Here is a 5,654-nt window from a genome sequence, read left to right on the forward strand (position 1 = left end):
GCCAGGCGAACACCCCTCCTGGGCAGGAGAGGCGCAGGACGATCGGGTCCAGCTGCGGGTCCCNCCTCTCCAGTCCGCTCTCTCCCCGGCAGTGCACCGGAGCAAAGATGGCTCGCCTTCCGATTCCTAGAGTTTCAAGTCTAGATAGCTTATGTGAATTGGTGAGCCCCAGGCTCAGTGAGAGACCCTGCCTCACGAATAAGGTGGAGAGCCATAGGGGTGTTGACCTCTAATCTTCTCATACACATATAGGCATGAGTACCCACATGCACCTGCACTGTGGTGATTCCCCTGCAGTGTCTACAGCAGACAGGGAAATCCATTAGAGCCAGGTAATAATGAAACTCAGCTCAGCCCAATTTTATTGTAACTGGTGCTGGACCAGGACTTCTAGAATCTGGCTCAGATCATTTTACTTCAGACATATTTAAGCATAGCACAATTTTGGAGGAAAAAAAAGTATTCAGGTAACAATGAACTCAGTCCCAAGTGTATAACAAGTTAAGACATATTTGCATTGAAGCTCTTTGCAAAGTAAATACAGCTTTATCCATAAGATATTGACTTAGAAACAACATTCAAGATGAGAGTCTAGGGAGAATGATTTGGGTGAATGTAACGCCTGTCGGAGTCAGGATTGACCTGGCCCTAAGATCACATGGAAATCACTTAGGCTGTTGTGAAGCCCAAGTGACACCACTCATAAGGTTGGGTTTGTGGCCAAAAAGCAAAGCTCACGATTTAGAGGAAAGGGTCCAGGATAAGTAAAAACAAAGATTCTGAAAGATATGGGCAGAGCTTGTCTCACCAAGGCAGCAAAAGATCACCAGGTTGTAAAACTACATCATTCCTGGCATCCCAGGAAGAGCAGCTAAGCACCTCATTCCATTAAAGAAGTAAGCTGTATGTTTAACTTTCCTGGCTTCTCCAGTGCTTGTCTGTGTGCCCAGGGCCTTTTGCACTCTATAATGTGTAGTGTGCACAAGCACGTGTGTGTTCACACACACACATACACACACACACATGATTGGTTACACACACATACACACACACATGATTGGTTACACACATATATGCACACACACAAACACACATGATTGGTCTTACACACACACACACACACACACACACACACACACACACTTGTGTGAATGTGTTCTAGATTGTAGGATGTTTAAGGTTACCACTGTACTTTGCCTATGAGATAGCACTCCTTACCTGTGACAGAAAACAAAGTCCCCAAACATTGTCCAGATTCCCCATGGACTAAAAATTGCCTCCCTGTCCGGTGTCTGGGAACTTTTTACATATTGCCTTGGTTTTATGGATAGTCACAGGGGATGGATGACGTATGGACCTTGCTCTTTACAGCAGTTATTAATATAAATATTCTTATTTGTAATTCGGCTAGCAGCCTGGCAAGGAAGATTAACAGAGGGGTGAGAAAGCAAAACTATCCTCTTGTGATAGTGAGGTACTCAGAATTACATGCACCGAGGTGCCAATAACGGAGACAATAAATGCAATGACCTTCAGTTAAAGTCTGTGTTCCCCGAGGATGCGGCTCCATCGTGTCCCCTAATGATAGCCTGTCTCTCTGGATCAGCTAATTGCATGTTTCTCTTTAACCTTCATTGATATCACCTGCAGTATGCTCCCAGCATCTCATTGTCTCATTACTGCTCACCAGTAAAGCACTGCTACCCGTTCATCAGTAAAAGCATCAGTGTGTGTTTTCATTCCGTATATCTGGCTGACTTCCTGCTCAGATAGATGGAATAATCCATTAGACTTTGATGGAGCTAAAATTATGTTTCTATTGATCAGTGGCTTTTGCATGGTAAATCTTGTTGAAATAAAACCATAGAACTTCAGCCTGTGCCGGTGAGCGATACTACTGAGGATGGACGTGGCACTCATTTACAGGGGAGAGTGATCTCCTCAGCTACATTCTTTCAGAATATACCGTTTAGATGACGTGACATGTAATTCAGACTGTGAATATAAGAATTTTAAAGTACTCTGCCTTCCCACTTTGCACATGGAAAAGCTTAAGGTCAGGAGAGAAGAAAAGTAACGTCACCAAGAAGATATGGTAAGATTGGAGCTGGGGAGATGGTGTCGTCAGCTCAGTGATTGCCAGGCAAGCATGAGGACTTGGTTTCAGTTCCCAGAGTCCATGTAAAGAACTGGGCATGGTGGCGTATCCTTTGGTTCCAATGCTGGGGAGGCAGAGGCAGATGGCTCCTGGGGGCTTGTTGATCAGCCAGCCTAGGCAAGTCAGCTGGTTCCAGTCCAGATCCAGTAGGAGGTTCTGAAAATTTAATATCCAAGGCTGACTGACCTCTGGCCTCCATATGTATATACACACATGTGTACCTGTACCTGAAATCTACATGTACACTCCTATAAACAGGAACAAACACACACACACACACACACACACACACACACACACACACACACACACAAATGTATGCTAAAATAGTTCCAGATAGGACTCAAAACCTCTGTAAAAGTAAATGCTATTAATCTAAGGGTCACAAATAGCTCCCAGGCAACTGTGATTGCTGCCTGTGTTTCTAAATAAAGTTTTATTGGAATACACAAGTTTACCTATTGCTGCTTTCATTTATGATTGCAGAGACGAGTAGTTTTGGCAGAGAAGGTATGGTTCACAGAGTAGAAAGTGTTTTCTAGACAGCCTTTCAGGACAAGCTTGCACATAATGACCAACACCCACTTACTTTGTTTTGTATTTTGCAGTGTCTCTGTTGTGGTTAGAGTGTGATATGCCCTGCCCAAACTCATGTATTTGGACCATCCCTGGGCAGGTGATCCTAGGCTCTATAAGAAACAGTCTGAGCAGGGCGCGAGAAGCAAGTCAGTAAGCAGTGTTCCTTCACAGCCTCAGCAATGCCTGCTTGAGTTCCCGTCCTGCTTTCTTTGATGATGAACGGTGATATGGAAGTGTAAACCCAGTAAACCCTTTCCTCCCCTACTTGCTCTGGCCATGGTGTTTCCTCACCACAATAGTAACCCTGCATGAGACAAGGAGGCTGTGGAACCTTTTGGAGGTGGTAGGGTAGGGTGGAGGGTAGGGGCAGGCCTGGAAAAATGCAGCCCAGCTCTACTTCCTGCTACACCTACTGCCAGCAGCAAGCTCTTACCTCCAGGGACAGAGCTGCCCCTGTAGCAATGTCTTCCTCACCATGATGGGCTGTATCCTTTAAACTGTGAGTCAAAACAGGCACCATGTTCCAGAGATAAGGAAATAGCTGAGATAATTCCCATTCTTTCCAGCCCACCTTCACCTCTCGACTCAGCTCTGTAACTTGTTTTGGGCTTGCTCATTCTTGCCCTCTACAGTCGACATGAAAAACCACCAGGGCTAATCTCCAAGAAGAGGAGGAGAGGTCTGTGGGGTGGAATCAGCATCTCTTAAACTGTTCCGCCTCAGGCCAGCCTCTACTCACTGTCTCCAGCCAAACTCCTGGACCGTGAGCCAGAACAGCCAAGACCTGCAGCTACTAGACCAGTGGTTCTCAACCTGTGGGTTGCAACCCCTTTGTGTGTGTGTGTGTGTGTGTGTGTGTGTGTGTGTCACATATCAGATATCCTGTATATCAGATATTTGCATTATGATTTGTAACAGCAGCAAAATTACAGTTATGAAGTAGCAAAGAAATAACTTCATGATAGAGGTCATCACAGCATGAGGAACTGTATTAAAGGGTTGTAATAATAGGAAAGTTGAGAACTAGGCAATGAACAATAAATTCCAGTTGCATAGGCAGAATTACAGTGGCATATTAAGTAATACAACTCTCTCGAAAGTTATATGGCAATGAAGGACAGATTTTAGAGACAGATAAACCCAGATTTGGATCCTTAATGAACCACTTCTAGCTAAACGGTGACATTACTACCTTTCAAATCATGTTGCTCTCCATCTCTCTCTCTCACCGGCTTCTGAAGACACCACTGCTTTCTTGACAGCAACTTTCTTCGTCTTTGGAGAAACCACGATTGTATCTCTGTCTCTTGAAGATGGGCATGTTCCATGACTTGTCACAGTGAAGACTGGAAAAAATTCACTTACTGTTTCTGGCAGGGTCCTCCAGTTACTGATTTCCACGTATTTTTCTCCCCCATGGTGGCACCAGAGGAAAGTTTGATGTGGGGGCACAACACACAACACTTAGCCTCCCTACAGGGTACAGTCTTAATGCATGGTAGCTTGGATTGTAGCCACAGGGGACCTGCTGGGTGGGTGGGGCCAGGTTTTGCTGGGATAAAGTGCTGGAATTTGAAGGATGAGTTGCTACAGTTGAGCTAACTCTTTTGTGAGGACATTTTTAGAAATGGCTGCAGATGGGCCAAGTTGGGATAGAGAGAATTAACAAGCACTCACTAAAGAAGTCCTAATGTCATGCAAGGAGTTCTAGGAGAAAATGAGGCTGTATGTTGCTCACTCCTGGGATCGAAACCAGAATCTGTCACCACAACTGTGTGCCCTGATGAAGTGGCTTCATCCTTTGATCCTTAAGGTATATTCCTGGACTGTTTTCAAAGAGTTGTGCTAGATTCAAAGAGGCAGCAATGTGAGGCACGTCTACAGTCTTGTGGAGGAGTTGATCTTGTTATCTGTGTGACAGGCTAGGGCTGGCTGTGGTGAACATGAACTTATCTGAGCCATGGACTCTGGGTTATACTTTGGGAGTTCCTGGGTCATTTCCAGGGAGAACTGAGAAGGTATATGAGGACCTTAGGAACTTACCTTCCTCTTACCTTCCTCTTAGGTAAGAGGCCAGACAAGGAGACTAAGGAGAATCAGGGGACATGGTGGCATTGGTAGGGACACACCAGGAACCACAGAGGCCAAGTGTAGGGCCTGGGGGCTGAGTAGGCCCAACCTTGAATCTTGGATCTTCTCCTATTTGCTCTGTGCCCTTGGGTAACTTATTTAACCCCTCGGGTTAAACAGTGCTGACCACAAGAACCAGTCTTTCTGGGCTGTTTCGGAGAGACAAATGTGAGTAACTATTCTTTTTCTTTTTAATATTTTTTAAAATTATTTTATTAGATATTTTCTTCATTTAAATTTCAAATGCTATCCTGAATGACCCCTATACCCTCCTCCCACCCTGCTCCCCTGCCCACTCACTCCCACTTCTTGGCCCTGGTGTTCCCCTAATGGGGCATATAAAGTTTGCAAGACCAAGGGACCTCTCTTCCCAATGATGGCTGACTAGGCCATCTTCTGCTATATATGCAGTTAGAGACACGAGCTCTGGGGGTACTGATTAGTTCATATTGTTGTTTCACCTATAGGGTTGTAGACCCCTTCAGTTCCTTGGGTAATTTCTGTAGCTCCTCCATTGGGATCTCTGTGTTCTATCCTATAGATGACTGTGGGCATCTACTTCTATATTTGCCAGGCACTGGCATAGCCTCACAAGACATAGTTATATCAGTGTCCTTTCAGCAAGTTCTTGCTGGGATATGCAATAGAGACTGCGTTTGGTGACTGATTATGGGATGGACCCCAAGGTGGGGCAGTCTCTGGATGGTCCATCCTTTCGTCTTAGCTCCAAAATTTGTCTCTGCAACTTCTTTCATGGGTATTTTATTCCCTATTTTAGGGAGGAATG

General features: G+C 45.1%; 1 pseudogene; it reads right to left on the reverse strand.

Annotated features, from left to right (window-relative positions):
- LOC115063606 overlaps positions 1-4,058 on the reverse strand; it is a 110,494-nt pseudogene extending 106,436 nt beyond the window's left edge.
- Between the last annotated feature and the right edge of the window lie 1,596 nt (positions 4,059-5,654).

The sequence above is a fragment of the Mus pahari genome, chromosome 1 (genome assembly GCF_900095145.1).
Source record: "Mus pahari chromosome 1, PAHARI_EIJ_v1.1, whole genome shotgun sequence".
NCBI classification, from domain to species: domain Eukaryota; kingdom Metazoa; phylum Chordata; class Mammalia; order Rodentia; family Muridae; genus Mus; species Mus pahari.